At 40.1% G+C, this 18,963-nt stretch overlaps 1 protein-coding gene across 2 annotated transcripts in view; it reads right to left on the bottom strand.

Moving 5' to 3' along the window:
* FEM1C (fem-1 homolog C) overlaps window positions 1-18,963 on the bottom strand; it is a 53,558-nt gene that overhangs the window by 33,762 nt on the left and 833 nt on the right. Inside the window, exon 1 of one of the 2 annotated variants that reach the window (XM_057737156.1) lies at window positions 9,661-9,700. The exons of the other annotated variant lie outside the window; for it this stretch is intronic. The gene's annotated coding sequence lies outside the window, so the exon portion shown is untranslated. Of the gene's footprint in view, window positions 1-9,660; window positions 9,701-18,963 lie in introns of those variants that run through there. 2 annotated transcript variants of the gene reach the window in all.

The following is an 18,963-nucleotide window of genomic DNA, read 5'->3' as shown; positions in this document are numbered from 1 at the left end:
TTTTTTTTTATAGCTAAAAAGAGACTCCCAGGTGTGAGACAGATAAAGCGAGCCAGAGTCACCCCAGATACGAGGCCACTGTCAGCAGCACACTCCTGTCAGCACATTATGAGTAGCTGGAAATGATCCCTATGTGTTGATGACCTTGGCTGAAGCTTCAGTCTGAGTCCTTCTTCCTGTTACAACTTCTATCCATGCCCCTGACTGGCTGCCCATGCCTGTGTGGATGGCCATCCAATCAACCAGGAATAGCTCCAACCTCACCGGTAATTCCTTGGCCTCAGCCCCAGTTGGCCTGACAAGTCCAGAAATTATCCAACATCAACATCTACTCATCTCATCTCATCTTTATCAGTTATGACGTAGTCCAATGACTACATCTCCTCCAGGCTCCTTACAACCACATCTAGGCCATCATGAATGAATGGAATCGGGCCAGATTTCACCCAGTCTCCACAAGAGGAAAAATCCATCTCCACTTGCTGCAGCAGAATGAGCCACTACATTATTGTTTCGCAGAATGTGGCCCACAAAACTCAGGAATAAGAATCTCCTAGGAAACTTGTTTAAAATGAGGACTTCTGGGACACACTCTCAGACATTCAGATTCACCAAGTTATAATGTGAAGCACAAGAGTGAATGTGAAATGTGAGTAAAATGTGGAACATTTTAAACAAATCCTAGAAATCATTCTTATGCCCACAAAGCTTGAGAACCATGGTCTTATAAGCCCTTGTCCTCCAACGTTATAAAGGGAAGGTGACATCACAGGTGTGAGTCCCAGCCATGTTTCCTCCAATTACATCAGTGTCTTCTCAGTGGGACCCATTGGGCAGAAAAACCCAAAACTGCTATAGAATTATTTATGGCTTAATGGCTGATGGATTACCCCAGCAATGTTTTGAGAATGGCTTATTGGGGAATTTGCCAATCTGGTTTACAGTCTGACGAGCCTCACCCTAAGTAAAGAACCCTGGTGTTGAGTCATCTGTCACTGCCCAGACTGGTATCAGACAGGCCAGGTTCTTGTCAGTTACAAGCACATGAGACCCCACCCAAATCTTAGGAGCCACACTTTACTGGAGAGAGAGGAATCAGATGGCTTCTAACCTAGTAGTCCATCTAGGTCCCCTATGGCCTCACAACCTGAGTCTAGGGCAGTCCTACCCTCTCTCCCAGTCCTGGAAACCATGCTTCAGATACCACTCCAAAGTCCCTGTTGGCCAGGCTCTAAACATCCAAATGATCTTCTGGTGCCTTACTTCTCACAGAGCCCAGGAAATGCATTTGGCTTTCACAACCCTCACTCCTTTGGTGTTTTCACATCTTGCATCAGTTCCAGACTCTTACTTCAAAGCTGCCTTCTTTCTTGTTCACCATCCCCACTCAGGAGCTCCCCAGCCACCTCCTTGGATGCTCAGCTTAAAGGACCTCTTTGCTCCAATGTTTGAGATAAATCATTACTGATGATTCTATCTCTGCCAAGGTGATGACCCCAAATTCCAGAGCTCCTTCAACACCTCCCTGGTATTTACAGTCCTAGGAACTTCATGCCATCACCCCTCCCAGTGGAACCCACTAGGTCCTAGGGTAGAATTCTCTAAGGCGGTTCTGCCCTAGGTTCAGCTCCACTTCATTTCCTTCCCTTCTGACTTCCCGAGCAGCTAGTGACTGTCTCTGCCGATTCTGTGCCTACCACTCCACCTTTAGGTCCTTCCTACATGGGCCCAGTGTGTTCTACTGCCAATCCTCTCTGAAGAGGCCAGCGCCACAGCAGAGTCACTTTCCCCAACCCCGATCCTACCTGTTTTTGTCTTCTTTTTCCTGCCATGAACTGGCAGGCCCACCATGTTTGGGGCCTCCCCCAGCCCTGAACTCAACCCTGATGGTGAAGACCCTGCTAGTTTGACTCTTGCTAAAACCACTCCTGAACACACCTTCAAACTTTCAAAACTTCTGATTGGACCCCCCCCGGGCAAATTGCTGTCCTAGTTGTGGCTGAGGCTGCTGTATTCCTTGGTAATAGTGGCTCCCATCTGGTTCTTCCACTGGCATTATTCTCTGCAGCTAAATTGGTTCTTCAAAGCCTGTCCCATGCTAGTAGGTACGTCTCATGCTAAGTCTCAGCCTCTCTTCCTGCCTCATAAGGCCTGAGTAGCCCACCATACTTAGAATCCAATCTTGAGTTATGATTCCTAGTCAGAAGGTGATAAGGCCCATAGCATCAGTTTTGTAAGTTCAGTACTCTTGTGGAACACCCCTGAGAAACTGTCTGAAGACTCACATTGGTGGTTGGTCTGTGTTACAGATGTAAGGTTCTTCCCTTGAGAGAGCAGGCTGGTAGACGTGTCCTTGAAGCTGAGTACTGCTGTGCATCCATCCTATTGAAGCTCAGTACAATCAGTTTACCATGATTTATTTTATTTTGGCTACAGCAATTTACTATTTTATTTACTATTTTATTATTTTACTTGTGTTTGCCCATGCCTTCAGACAAATTTCAATTCCTTATTCTATGGTACCCAATTCAAGAACAACAAAAGCATCCCTCACTGTCTAGGTCCCTATTCAAAACAGCTCTCTGATCGATCATTTGCAGAGGACAGGCATATTTTATCCATCCATTCATTCACTGATTCACTCAGTCACTCATTCTTTCAACACCTTTTTTTTGCTGATTCTGTACTATGCCCAGTGATGAGCCTGGGAACACAGTGTATATGAGCAAGGTCATGTCATATGTGTCCTCCAGGAGCATCAGAAGCACCTCATCTGGACTGGGAGGGCAGGTTGCAGTGGAAGGGGGTTTTCCAGAGGCAGTGATGATTAAGCATAAGTCTGCAGGGTGAGCTGGAGTTTTCACAGATGAAGAAGTGGTACAAAGAAAATTTCAGGCAGAGTGGAAAGACTCAGAGGCAAGAGAGAGCTTGGCTACTGAAGAGCTGAAAGAAGTTCCATACGGCTGGGAACCAATCTTCAACAGGGGAGTGGTGAGAGATGAAGGCAAAGAGTTATGGAGGAGTCAGGTCACGGAGCATCTTAGGAAGCCATGTAAAATAATTTGAACTTGATGCCGTGGCCATATAACTTTCCTCAGGTAGAATGCAAATCTAAAGAAATGGGGCAGAGCCAAGTCCAGCTTCTGCTAGCATAAAGGGTGCCAAGTAAAAATCAACTTCTGCTTTCATTGAGAGCAAGCTGGACATGATGCTGAAAACTGTCTGGTTAAGTCACTGGCTCCATAGCCAAGAAGCTCTCCTAAGCACAAACCTTTTGCTTAGATTTCAAGGTCTGCCTTCTGGATCAGTGAGTAAAAACAGCAATTTGTCCATGTCCCACCTCTCCCTCAAAAAACAACAAGCACACATCCAAACTCTAGTCCAGTGCATCTATTCAGTAGGTTTTGATGCTATATTTTCCTGCTCAGAAGAGCTCTACCTGTTGGGAGTTCTGCCTCATCTGAACTCACAATAAACAGTAACATGCACAGTGTGTTTTTTCATAAAATCACCAGCCCGGGTCCTTTAGCTACAATAATGTAATTTATCTCTAAGTCTCTGGTACCAAATACCAGGTACCAGGTACCAAGTTGGACCTTGGGCAGGAAGACTCAGCCTCTGCCCGAGTTCCCAGATCAAACCAGATACAGAGCAGACAAATCCAAATATTCTTAGTCTACTCATCAGAAAAGCAGGAGCCTCTGACCTGGGGGAAGGTATATGTGAGCTGAGACCTGAAGGAGATGGAAGCTGTAGCCAGTTGTAGAGGAGGGAGAAGTAGTGCCAGGCATCTGGAGCATCTTATGCAAGGCATGGCCATTGAGAGCTAGCACTGAGGGCTCATGTGCTGACCGTGGGTTTCCAATTTGTTCCTCAGTTTCCTTTGTTGCTAATTAGTACCATAATTTGCTGCTACTGATAATACGCTAAGCATTTATTTAGTGCTTCTGTGTGTAAGGGGCTGTGCAAAAAAGTTTTAGGATTGTTGCTTTATTGAATTTTTATAACAAACACGGTACTATTACACAGATGGAGAAACAGGGATTGACAGGTTGAGTAATCCAAGCAAAATCACATGGTCAGTCAGCAGCAGGTAGAATTGGTATCCGGACAATCTGACTCCAGAACGCAAGTTCTGAACCATGCTGCTACATTCCTCCCCCATGTACTTCCTCAGTAATGAGTGTTTGCCTTCCAAGTTGCCACCATCCTGGCCCCCTGGGCTTCTGGGTCCCAGGGCTGAGATTCTGCTTACAGTTGGTTGCTTTAAGGACTCTGCCTCTCTGGGACCTGCTCCGCAGCCTTTAGCTAGCAGGCCTGTCCCTCCACCACTGGGAGAGACCCATGAGAGCAGGCCTCCACCTTGGTCCTGCTCATAGTTTGTGTCCCTTACTTGCTTCCCACCTGCCTTCTCACCACTCCTGGCTCCTCCAGGACTCCTGCTTCTGGATCTACTGCCCATCTGTAGACTGATTTGCCCTGCAGATCTGACATGTGACCATGTCCCACTGGAACACCTGTGGATGGCTCACATGGATGATGGTTTGTACTCATCCCTTTCGTTTTGCTGTTTCTGGCTTTTTTGAGTAACTAACACACCCAGGAAATTCCACTCTCTGAAACTTGCCCCCTGCAATATGCCTCCGTGGAGTGCCGCCCACCTCCACGCTAGTGTGGGGCCTAGATGTCAGGCCTTGGTTGGTGGTCAGTGTATATCTGGAACATTTTTTGCCTAGGTCACTTCACCCACAAGGTAAAAAGGGCCTAGGGGTGGCATTAGTGAGCCCCAGGGGCCAGATGGCAGACATCATGGTAGAGGTACTTGACCTATTCTGTGCTTTGTTACTTATTCATGCACCAGATCTGTGCAGAACAGCAGTGACAGAAACACAGAAAACATGCAAAACACAATTTGTCCAATTTCTGTTGTTATTCTTTGTGCTCTGGGAGGGGGAAACGGGGGAGGAAATTAGAGGAAGAGAGAATTTCTACAACAATTTTCCATGTGTTGTTCAGGGAGTTAGTTTCTTATCATCAAAAAGAATTTGCATGATCGAAGAATTCTGAGAATGAATTCTTCTGAAGAGAAGGACATAAGTCCTTTCTAGAAGGTCTTCTAATGCTAAAACTCTGCACTCTCTCTGTCTTCAGGCCCTAATTATGTCCCTGCCGCATTTTTATAATGTTTGATGGCTACTAAGCTTAGGAAGTTAGCACATCATGCCAGATAAGAACACAGGCTTTAGAGGCCAATGATTCAGTTCAACACACATGCAATTACTGCACTAGGTTCAGAATAAGATAGCATCCCTCTCCTTGTGATGTTATAGTCTGGTATGGGCAATAGACACGCAAACAGGTAATTTCAATTTAATGGGCAAGCTATGAGAAAAGTATGCAGAGTGCTACAGAGGCAACCATCGTCGACTAATTGTGTGTCCTTGGGCAAATACCACCCTCTCTCAGAGCCCCAGTTTCTACAACTATAAAATTGCTTTGAGAACTAAATGAGACAACATCTGTAAAACACGTAACATGGTGTTTTACACACTGGAGGCACTCAATAACTGGTGTCCATTAGATTCTCTAATGAGGCCAGAACCCAGAGTTCTTGTTCTATCTGTGCTTGCTAAGTGTGTCTGATTCTCCCACTACAAACTGAATTTTCACACAACCCTCTCACTGCAGTAATTATAACAATAACGCAGTAATACTTGCCTTTGTTCACAGGAGAGACTAGACAAGAAATGATGACTGTATTAGCACAAATCTACAACTGCAACTTGAAAAACGCCTCAGAGAACATTCTGTGCTCACAGTGGGCCTGGACTACTGTTTTAACATGTGACGATTGAAACGTCTATATTATCACTATAACTTCTTCCTCACCTTGTCCTCGTCTGCTACAAATTACTAGACTGAAGATCTTCTTCCTCTTTTGCCCATATCAGCTGTCTCATGACTTTATCTAAGGGTCACACTCAAGACAGCCTTGTGTGGAAGAGGTCTCCGAGGTTGTATGATTTAAATGCAACTGCCAAAATAACCCCCAGAAGTCACCCATGTGCTGCACACTGGGCCTAGATTAGGTCTTAAGGATCTCTTATTTTATATTAACAAGTTGATTACGCAAATACATGACATATGGTTGGCTTTTTCTTGTTGAGGACATTTGACAATTTTAGAGAAAACGTGGCTTAAGGAAAAGCTAGTAGGCTTTGTTTAAAGCATTTACTGTAAACATTTTTTCTCGGTTCTTTGATTTCCTCATATTTCATCACTGAGATAATCATCTATCGGATGACCATTTCTTTTCTTTTTTTTTTTAAAGCTCTTTATTGGAATATAATTGCTTTACACTCTTGTACCAGTTTTTGAGGTACACCAAAGGGAATCAGCTGTGTTTATACATATATCCCCATATCCCCTCCCTCCCGCGACTCCCTCCCACCCTCCCTGTCCTGGCCTTCTAAGGCATCACCCGTCATCTCGTTGATCTCCCTTTGTTATACAGCAACTTCCCACTAGCTATCTATTTTACAGTTGGTAGTGTAACTATACCTATGCTACTTTCTCACTTCATCCCAGCCTCCCCTTCGCCCCCCTCCCCCCCAAACCCGTGTCCTCCAGTCCATTCTCTGCAGATGACCATTACTAATGAATGCTCCTTACTCCTAGAAATCATTATCTTATGAGTATGAGCTCACTGCTTGGGGAATGACTCATGTTCTGACATAGGGCAGTTAATATCACTGTGCTTAAAATTTGGGGTGCCATTTTATTAGCTTTATAAATATCTGGGTTACACTTACTAATATATCATGTATTTCCATGTATCGGCCATGAATTCCTCAAGATACTTGAAATGTGGTCCACACACAAAAATCAAATCATTGCTACAGCAGCATTAGTCTAAGAATGACACTCACTGACCCTCACTCAGAGGGAAGAACCAAGAGCCAAGAGAGTAAAGCAAAGAGTCAAGGAAAAGTATTCTCAGGCTTTCAAACCTAATGACTTAGCCCAGCTGGATGTCAAAACTTCTTTGGACTGATGACTCCTTTGTGCCTTCCATTTACACCCTTTTTGTGCTGCAATGCCTGTAACAGTTATCTCATGCGTGTCCCATCATTGTATGTTGGGAGTGTGGGAGCAGATAACTTGTCTCTGTAGTTCCACAGGCCCACAAATAGAGAGGAATTGTGCCCCAAGTGTATTATACCCAGAAGCCTCAGCAGCACCTGATTTAGATGATGGTATTTTGGATTTCTGAGCTGATGATATTTAGATGAGATTCTGGACTTTGAACTGATGCTAAAAAGGGATAAGGCCCATAGGAAACTTTGGAGGAGGTGCATGTATCTTGCATGTGGAATAGATGTGGATCATTGACGGTGACAGGGTAGACTGCAGTAGTCAGAATTCTACCCCAATGTCTTTCAATCTTGTATATATAATCAAATCATCTCCCCTTTCAGTGTGGGTGTGATGAGATAGTCCCATGATTATGTTACGTTAAATGTCAAAAGGGAGATTATTCAGCTGGGCCTAATCATGTAATTACATGAGCTGTGTAAAAGCAGAGATTTCTCTGGCTGATAGAAACAGAAATCAGAGAGACTCATAGCATGACAGGATTCAGTGCATGACAGGAGATTCTCCTGCTGGCCTTGATAAATTCTGCTGCAGCCATGTTGCAAGAGAGCCTGTGAAGAGGAATGCAAGTGGCCTCTGGCAGTGGAAAGTCATCCCTGGCTGACAGTCAGCAAGAGAAGGAGGACCTCTGTTCTATAACCACAAGGAACTGACTTCTGCCAGTAACACATATGAGCTTGGAAGCAGGTTCTTCCTTGGTCAAGCCTCCACAGGAGAATGCAGCCAGTGGACACTTTTGAGTTCAGCTCTGTGCAGCTCCCAGCAGCGGACTAGCTCTGCTTTCCAGACTTCTGACAGATAGAACTGTCAGCTAATAAATGGGTATTACTTGAAGACACTAAGTTTGTGGTAATTTACTACACAGCAAGAGAAAACAAATACCATTTCTAAGTATGTATTGACTATGTACAATGTTAAATATGCCTTTCTATAACTGAAGTCAATTATTATTCATATCATCAATTTCTCACTGTCCTATTAGCTATGAGGACAACTGCTAACAACCACATATTGCTGCCTTCAAACTCAATCAAATCACACATTTCTGTGTCCTTCGAACTCCTAAGGAAACTCTGCTTCACTATATTCATCACAGCAATGGAACTGAATGAAATCAGAACTCTGTAGGTGGTAAGTTTCACGAGGGACTTAGGTGATAACAGAACACGGCAGGCCAAGAATGGTTGATGCAGACAGACAGGGGTTGGCAGGCACAGTAAGTCACGTGGGTGTGAGAGGCAGGCTGGAGATGTTTCAAGGATCCAGAGTCCAGGCTAAGATATTAGAGAAACAAAGGGTCAGGGACATGAGCAAAGAACCTGCAAAACTAGTCAGGATCCAGCCTAAGAAGACACCAAGCCTCAGGCTCTAGACAAGAGGTCCAGGAAACAGAAGCTAGCAACAAGAAGAGACATGAGATTAGGTCACCTTCAATTTATCTCAGCATGTTGAAAGGTTAGATGAGAAAGGAGGAACCTAAAACCCACACAACTGGGGGGGTCAACAGAAATTTATCAACAAGAGTCAAGGTTTTTAAAGTGTGGTTCCTCCCTCCTACACTATTGGTGGGTAAGTAAATTGGTGCAGCCACTATGGAAAACAGTATGGAGGTTCCTCAAGAAACAGTATGGAGGTTCCTCAAGAATAGAATTGCCATATGATCCAGCAATCCCACTCCTGGGGATATATACAGACAAAACTGTAATTCAAAAAGATATGTGCACGCCAATGTTCACAGCAGCACTATTCACAATAGCCAAGACTTGGAAACAACCTAAATGTGTACTGACAGAGGAATGGATAAAGAAGATATGATACATATATACAATGGAATACTACTCAGCCATAAAAAAGAATGAACTAATGCCATCTGCAGCAACATGGATGGACCTAGAGATTGTCATATGAAGTGAAGTAAGCCAGACAGAGAACGACAAATACCATATGATATCACTTACATGTGGAATCTAAAATATGACACAAATGAACTTATCTATGAAACAGAAACAGACTCACAGAGAACAGACTTGTGGTTGCCAAGGGGGTGGGGGGATGGATTGGGAGTTTGGGGTTAGCAGATGCAACCTATTATATATAGAATGGATAAACAACAAGGTCCTACTCTATAGCTATATAGCACAAGGAATAATATTCAATATCCTGTAATAAGCCATAATGGGAAAAAATATGAAAAACAATGTATATGTATATATGTATATAACTGAATCACTCTGCTGTACAGCAGAAATTAACACAACATTGTGAATCAATTACATTTCAATAAAATAAATTTAAAAAATAAAATAAAATGTGGCTCTTGTATCAGCAGTATTAGCATCACCTGGGAATTCACTGGAATTGCAAATTCTCCAGCCCTACCTGAGACCTAAAGAATCAGAAACTCTTGGAGGTAAGGCTCAGCAACTGATGTTTTAACACATCCTCTGGGTCATTCTGATGCACAGTGAAGCTTGAGAACCCCAGCAATAGTATCTTCTCACTTACCTTCCACTGACAAGCATCTTGAGAGCCGCGGAGCCAAGCCACTAGCCCAGCTTCCTCTTCCCTCATTAGCCAGCTTCCTCTGTTTTCACACTAGATCCTCTCTGTCAGGACTCATGGAAAGGCAGCAACAGTCAAATGCTGTGCATTTTGCTTTTCATCTTGGGTATATCATAAAGCAGATTATTGTTGAGCTGCATATATGCATATTAATTCAAGACAGGTTTATAATAGATTATAAATTATTATTGCAAGAACAAATCTATGTTCTGGAAGAGAAGGGGCAAAAAAAACAAAAAATCAGTAACTTACCATTGCTAGGCACAAAAGAAGGAAAACAAAGCAATGAGAAAGCTTGCAGGTAATCCTCACCATTGAGATCTCTCACATGAAAAAATTTTAGAATACAAGTGTTTAGTTTTTTTGAAGGAAGAAAATTGTTTTTGAAACATAAATGAAATAAGAAAATCCTAAGTTAAAAATCACATATATTAGGAGTGTTATGTGTGTGAGAGAGTTTTGTGCTTATTATGGGGCACTAGCTGAACATATTTTCCCTTTATCCTCCAAGCACTATTTGGTTTTTTTTTTCCCAGAAATGACACTTACTAAAATGTTTTCATTAAGTGTCTCCTTGACTTTTCCCTGTGAAAATGTATGTCCCAACTTGTAATCCAGAATCTAACTGCAGCTTTTATCATTATTGCTACCCCTGTGTCTTCATGGTTTATTTTCAGTTTGTAACTGGTCACATGGCATTAAAGTGTCTCTAGAACTGAAATACATCAGCTGAAGCTCATCTTTACTTATAATACCATTTCCTGTACACTGTTTAACAAGTTATTATCATTACTATGGTCTTTTGTAACCATTTGTTAAATATATAAACAAGAATAGACAGAAAGGGAGAAACCAAGGACAAAGGTCTTTTTAAAAGTAAACACCAGATTTTTAAAAAAACTAAGAATGATAGCTGGGATTTGATTGCCAAAAAATGAATGCAAATGAATAAAACATAAAGTAGACATATCTTTTTATCTTTTGTCCTGGGATGAAGGAGGATGTGGCCAGTTTGAGACTACACCCTTTCTGAGGAAGTATTTTCCTGCTATTGTTGGGGTATTCCTAGTCTAACGGCCTTACATCAGCCGGAGAGAATTACAGAATTTTCCCAACGTGGACCATTAATAGAAATGACAGCATTTTGCTCCCTTTATATTAAATACCATCCCCATGTTGCTTTTAATTCTGGATTTCAAAATACAGCATTACATAGAGAAAAGCATGTGTGCATCTAATACTGTTATATTTTGCATCGAGGCAAAAACAAAAATGACAGCCCCCAACATCCAAAAGCTTGCCTTGTACTCACAGCAAGGCCATGGTACTCTCCTATTAGACATATCATCTCACAGAACATCAACCTCAGGTAAAGTTACTCTAAAACCAAATAAGCCCCCTTCATAATTTTGTCTAGGAACAGAGAGAAACAAAGGCATTGTATCACCTGCAATATGCCAAAAGTTTCCTTGCTTGGCCAAGACGATTGACTGCTACTTATTAGCCAATTACAACTCTATCTTCGGTCTAATCTCCCCTCTCTATAGATAAGATTTACTGATGCCCAATAATAAAATTGCTCCTGCTTTCTACACTTGATCTTAGCCAAAAGGCCAAGAAGCAATGCTCCTGCTTTCTTACAGCATCTGATCTGGAACAAACTCCCACCTCCTTAGAGCCTCCCCCAAATTACCTAACCAAAGTCACAATCCTATAATACAATCCTAATACCCTTTTACTGAGATGCTCCGTCATTCCCCACGAGTATGTTCTCCTTCTCTGCAGCGACTAATAAAAACCACCTTGTCGAGCTACAGGTGTGTTTTTTTGTTTTGAGGTTTCTGTTTGTTTGTTTTGTTGTTGCTGTTTGTAAACATAAGAAACATTTCTTACTGTCCTGAAGGCTGGAAGTCTGGGATCTGGGTGCCAGCACGCTCGAGTTCAGGTGAGGGCCCTCTTCCAGGTCGCACACTGATGACTTCTAGTATCCTCACAGAGTGGCAAGCAGAGCTCCAGGTGCGTTCTTGATGGTCAACTGTATGTTATTTTAATTTTAAAAAAACAAAAGCCTCTTTCATGAGGATGCCTATAATCCTTTAATGCCAGTTACAGAATAGATCTGGAAAGCAATGAATGATTGATCCAGGAGCTCATCTAACAGTTCAATGCTCTGTGCCAACTCACCTAGTTGTTACTTTATACTATGCTTAATCCCTTGAGAAGTCAAACAGCATCCTCAACAATTTGTTTTATACATTATAAGCTTAGATTTGGTCAATTTAGAAATGGTTATTTAAAAAGAGAAGAAAGAAAACTCTGTATCGTACTAATGATCAAAAGTTACAAAACAAAGATCATACTTAGATAACTTTGACCAAGAAGACTATAAGACCCTCTATTCTTGAGCACTTACTGTAAGCAGGTATTACACTAAGTGCTTTATACAGCTTAGCTCATCTAAAACTCAATAAATTTGGAGTATCTGTGAGTCACAGAATGTCCAATTAAAAGTAGCTTAAATAAGAAAGAAAATGCACTGTCTGCATAGCTCCATGATATTAACATGGACTCCTCCGCTGTCTTCCGGGAGCTGTCCTCAGTGTGTCCATGGCGGCTCTTTTGCATTGCAAGTTGGCTAGAGTAGTATTGGGCTTCACACCACAGGAAATGAAAGCAGATTCCTAGCATTAATTTTCATTAGAGATGAAATGTTCCTCCCATTGATTTCCCCCTCAAGTCCCACAGGCCAAGACTTGGTCATGTGTCCAGGTCCTAGTTATAAGGGCAACTGAGATCATGAGCATCTGGAATTTTCAGGCTTACTAATTGGAGGTGAGCTGTATTGGTCAAGAAGAAGGAAGGAAGGAGAGGTAGCTGTCAGGTAGGAGGCAGACAGTGTTAGTCACAGGTGTTATTATTATTGCCGTTTTACAAAGAAGGAGATGGAAGCTTAAAGAGGTGAAGTAATTTACCAACAAGTACTCAACTAGAAGATTTAGTGCAGAATTCGAATCCAGTATGTAGAATTTCAAAGCCCAAGCTTTTTAAGGGCTTGGACTCCAAATCAAACGGACCCCGGTTTGTATCTAGACTCTGCCTCTTGTTTCCTCATTTATAAAAAGAAATTATTTTATCACCTACTTCTTTGAACTATGGCAAAACCTAAACAGATAATGTGTATATAAAGTATTGAGCACAGTGTCTGGCCCTATTATCACTGCTGTCTTTGCCATCAACCAGCAGCAGCATTATTATCCCATTCTACTAAGAGTGCCACCCAACAGGTGAAATTTCTAGGTGGTTGTTCGGAGTCCAAGTGCTCGTCTTCCGTCCTTCACAATACCCAGTAAATGGAATTTACTCTGTTACTATGACCATAATCTCACCTGGCTTGTGCCTTTCACTCATCTGACCCCTCCTTGGGAGCAGCGACTATATCTTATTTATCTTTATATCTTTAGCCTCTTGCACAATGTGTGATGCATAGTATGTGCTCAATAAAAGGTTTTGAATGAAGGTGTAGGTGAGGGTAGAAATAATTCTGTACTGCAACAATTGAGAACTATGAGTCTTATTTCTCAACCTCAGAAAAATCATTTCCTAGAAAAACGTTTGATTACAAATATCTCATGTGAAAAAATCTTAATGACATGGCTCAGCACTGAATAAAAACTACGTATTTTTAAAGAAAATTTTTATTCTCCCCAACCCCCAAAGGGTTGCTATTATAAATCTTTCATTTTAAACCTTGATGTTCTTTCATTGATTACACTAATATATCAACAAAATTTCAGCTCACAGTAGTTAATTATCCAAGTCTCCAGGAAAAAAAACCATATCTTATAAGTTGAAGTTCTTAGAAAATTCAGGAACAACATTTAAAAACTCGGCAATAAAATACTTTTAGAATAGAAGGAAAATGCATTTGATAAATATTTCAAATAAAACCAACTGAAAAGAAATGTTCATTTCTTAGGATTGAGTTCAAGTAAGTTTTCACGTTTCCTTGTGTTTGAGGATACTAGACACAGCACAGAGTGAGCAGCAGACAGTTGACAACGCTCACCCGGAGAGCACATAAACACTATGCTACATGAAATAGGTATTTCAGTGGCAGTAAGAACAGTGCAGACATATTGGCATCCTCACCTGCTCATGAGCCACAGCACAATCATGGAATTAGCCTCGTTTTCTTCTCGCTAATTTATAAATGGTTAAGATTTTTTTTTGACAGTAAAATTGTAACAAGGGTTGATTTCTCTATCGTTGTTTTGTTTTACAAAAACTGTATAGTCAAGCTATTGGCAAATAGTAAAATTGTCCAGTGATTTCTTTTCATTCTAACTTTGCACATTTAATTTCATTATTGTGTTTCTTAAACATTTGTGTTCTACAAGCCACCATTTTTAAAGCTATATTTTTATATATCAGCCATTCAATAATGGAACCAGGATTCCAGTAAGAGTTCTTTCAGGAAGGCAACTATCTCATAAACAAAGTAGAAAATCATTCAGTATTTATAGGCTGATCTGATTTCAGAAAATATTTTTCAACCACTGATACACCTCCTATGCCTATTATTCAACCACAACCTTGTTATTAAAGCTAATTGTTAAGGATTTCATTAAGAATTACATTATTATAAAATAATACTGCTTCTTGTAGAAAAGGGGGAATACAACAAAACACAAAAAAATTAAAATTATGCACAATCCAACCCTGTAGATGGCTAATGCTAACATTTTGCTCTACTGCCTTCTTGTCTTTTTTCAAAGAATACATAATATATACACATTCAACTTTTAAAAACAAATTAGAAACATACTAATTATACTTTGGTTTCTTGCTTTTTCATTTAAAATTATAACTGGAATTTTTATGGTAATAAATATTTATGAAAAGAAAAATTCTTACTCACTGAATGGTATTTTAAGATAAAGATCACCATAATTTAATCAAGCTTCCACTGGTAGGTATTTACATCATTTTCAGTTTTTGTTGTTATAAAAAATACTATAGCAAGCATTCTTGTACATAACATTTCTACATACCTCTAATTATTTTATTGATTTGGAACAGTATTAGAATGTGAATTTTTAAGGTTCTTAATATGTATATTTAAATTTAAAATGCTTACTACTAATTTTAGAGACATAACCATAACACAGAGAGTCAAAATGTTCTGCCCAAGTCCTAAAGTAAAAACTATTGGTGCACTTGTACAAGGTTCACTTTAAACCCTTGGCACATAATGCACACAAAAGCTTGGCATTTTTATTAAAAGCTCCCAGGATTGTACACCCATGTTGCTCTTTAGCATAAGATATTGCTAGACAGGAAAACACACATTTGATATCTTTATCATCAAGATACCAAATCTTATCATACTTAAGTGAAGTCAGACAGAGAAAGACAAATATCATGTGATATCACTTGCATGTGCAATCTAAAAAATGATACAAATGAACTTATTTACAAAATAGAAATAGACTCACAGACATAGAAAACAAACTTATGGTTGCCAAAGGCGGAGGGGTATGGAGGGTTAAACTGAGAGTTTGGGGTTAATAGATACATACTACTATATATAAAATAGATAAACAACAAGGGCCTGTCGTATAACATGGGGAATTATATTTAATATCTTGCAATAACCTATAATGGAAAAGAATCTGAAAAAATGTGTATATATGGTAGGTATGGATAGATAGATGTAAAATCATGTACATATGTACATGTGTTATTGATTGTATATGCATCGAGTATCTTTGTAAGAGAACACAAAGAGCTGACAATATTAACTAGCTTTGGAAACTGGAGTGCTTCATTACACCCTTTGAATTTTTAAGTATGTGAACATATCTATTTTAAAATTTTAAATAGAACTACATTAAAATTTTAAAGTTGAATAGGTTGTTATAATCACAGAAAACAGCTTGGGTCCTAATGAATTAGTACAAAGAAAAATAAAAGAAATATCTTAGCAAAAGAATAGTAACCAAGACCTATTGTTCCTCTAAGTCCCCAATTGTGGTCTGAATTATCTACTCCCCAAGCCACCCATGTAGCAGAGCACTAACCAATGCCAGAATTTCCCTAATGGCTCCAATCAGGCCTAGAGCTACCCTCACCTCCCTCTCCTTGCTTGAAGAGAGGAGTGAAGGAGCTACTACAGCACACACTTAGACTGACCAATGAATGAATGGCTGAAAGCATTCCCATCCTTTAGTCAATATAAAACACAGTGAAACAAAGAAAGCATTGGAGTCATCGGGTCAGTGACTACTGATTCTTTTGTCACCTCCCCTTTGGAACACGGCCTCTGAGTTCTCTCCCTTGGCTCTGCTCCAGTAACTGGATGTCTGACAGCCACCCAGGCAAGGCTAGCAGGAGGCATGTAGAAGAGGCCCACAAACATGGAGTTCATCTTTACAGACATTTTTTTTTTAAGTTAAAAACAATAAATCTGTTCTTGTTTAAGTGGCAGATGGATTGTTCCTTGGCTTTAGGCAAACTTATCAAAGGAAAGTGAACCCATATGGTCTGCAATGGAAAAAATAGAGCAACTATCAAGATCTGGATCTAACTGCTTAGCTCATAGCTTAGCAGTCAGCCCAGAATAATGGGCTAAGTCAGGATGAAAGGGTTATTCCCCTTTTCTTAAGCACTTTACCTGTATTAATTCATTTACTTTTTACAACAAATCTACGATGTAGTCATTACTATGATTTCCATTTTACAAATGAGGCAACTGAAGCATGGAGAGTTTAACTAACTTGCCCAAACCTATCCAAGGAGTAAACAGTAGTAGAACCAGGATTGAGCTCAGGTAACATGGCTCTATAGGCTGAAATCTCATCATGACACACGGTATTTTCTGTCACAGTAATTTTATGTATAGTATGCTCTAAGGATTACAAAAATAATTTTTGTTAGAACTAGCCCTTTTGAAACTCACAGACCAGAGCATATGTGAATGTCCTATAGTTGTTTCATTTAGTCAATGTTTCATACACCAGTGAACAACCTTTTTGTTCTAAAGACACAAAAAACCACATAGTTACATGTATCCAGGAGCTTAGCAACACTAATTTTCCTGAAATAAACATGATCCCCACTTATCAATCCCTCTCATTTTTTCTTCCTCCCCCTAAATCAAAGCAGTGTTTCATCTAACATATATAACATCTAGCATGAGCAAATAAAACAAAGCAAAGCAAAGCAAAAGTCCAAGGCAAAACTTAAGACAAAACTTCCATCCTAAAGACTGAAGACGGGAAACATGAGCTAGACAGCAGCATGGTGGAGTTAGGACATGTATCTCCTGACTCCCAGTCATGAGTTATTCATACCAGGCAAAGACTACTAAAAATAGGGCCACCTTGCCATGTCATTTCTTGTTTTTACTTAACAATTGCCATGGTTTTCTCTTTGTACTGCAGACCTCTGCCAAGATTCTCCACTTTGAGAAAACAGATCTATTGAGAAGTCGCATTATGCAGCCTAAGAAAAACCAAGACCTGGAGCCAGACCACTTGATACTCCAATGACTCCATTAACTATCAGCCCCTGATCTTGGCTGATGACTTACGTCTCCAGCTTCGGTTTCCTAGAACACATATTGGACATAATAAGACCAACCATATAGAAACTGGGGAATATTGGAGATAATGGAAGTTAAGTGCCTGACATAGTAGGTGATAAAAAAAGAAACCTATTAGTACCAGCATATGACTGATTTAATTCATTCTCTATTGACTCTTCCTCTTTTTCCCACTCCTCAAATCACTGCATGTCCAAGGAAATTCTCCAGCACTTAACACGACCATCAGTGTGTGCAAACTTAAAAAATAATTAACTATTTCAAACATACAGAAAAGCATGGAAAATAATATACCACCACCTGTATGTGTCTCCATTTAAAAAAGAGCCATCTTGTATTTCATAACTTTATATAAATGGTATCTGATTGTCCTAATTATTCTACCACTTGCTGTACCCTCTCCAGAATTATGTTTTTGAGATTTACCCATGTTTATATACGTAGCTTGGTTAGTTATTTTAAACGTTCTATAGTATTCAATCCTATGAACCTACCATCATGTATTTCTGAGTTGTCCTACTGATGGACACTTAGATTGTTTCCAATTTTTACTATTACAAAGAATATTACAATAGACATCCTCCTTCCATGTGCTTCTTTGGGTACCTGTGAAAGAGTTTCTCTAGGGTACAAATCTAGAGGGATTGCTTGGTTCACAAGACATGCCCACTTTCAACATCACTAGCTTACTGCCAAATTGTCTTCCAAATCACTACAGCATTTTGTTGTTGCAGCTTGTAGGGTTTTGTTTGTTCATTCTCTACTGAGCTATATTTTATATGCCATAACATTTAACCATTTAAGGTGTACAATTCAACAGTTTTTAGTATGTTTGTGAAATTGTACAACCATCACCCCCAATATAATTTTAGATTCATGTGATAGTGTTTTTGTTTATAAATATACTTAAGCAATCTGTAAAGTGGGTTACATGTCCCATCCAATGTAACCATGAAAATCCCCTGGGAGAAGCTAGTTTGTAGAGATTTCCTTGTTTGAAACCTGTTGTTTGAGGAGGTAGCTGGAAGGAACATTCCCAATTAGATTACAAAACTGCTTAAATGCAGGTTCTTGTTATTTGCTAAAAAAAGCATGCCTATTTATTCACCTCAGAGTAAAATGACTCAGAACTGACTCTATTTGGAGAGATGGGAGGCATGCTATACCAAATAAAGGAGCTCTTTTCCCCCAGAACTATTCTTGCTCCTGCCAGAAGGGAGGGAGGTGTGAACCAGGGTAGATGGCGGAGTAAACAACTGTGGAAGCCAGGGCACTGGCAAAGAGGAGGGGGAACCACTGTCTTTTATTTTCGCTCCCCAGGTTAATTTATTGTGCTTTTCATCAAATAATGTTTATACTCTGAGATATTAATTAATGGCACTTTCAAGTATTATTTACTCCAACTCATACTTAATGTGTTAATTGACAATGCGGGCTGCCAAGTATGACTTGGAATACAAATTTGTATAAAATATTGTTCCCATCCAGCCAGTAAGTGTTCAAAATCTAACACATTTTTTTCTACTTGGAATCTCCTGAGAAACATCAGTTTCATGGACAAAAACACTGGTCTCTTGTATTCATTCATTCCTTTCAGTCATTGCTTTAATGGCTTCAATTTTTGGATACTATGGCTTCATTTC

The sequence above is a fragment of the Hippopotamus amphibius genome, chromosome 1, assembly GCF_030028045.1.
Source record: "Hippopotamus amphibius kiboko isolate mHipAmp2 chromosome 1, mHipAmp2.hap2, whole genome shotgun sequence".
Taxonomy (NCBI): domain Eukaryota; kingdom Metazoa; phylum Chordata; class Mammalia; order Artiodactyla; family Hippopotamidae; genus Hippopotamus; species Hippopotamus amphibius.
This window is presented reverse-complemented; position numbering and strand designations above follow the sequence as displayed.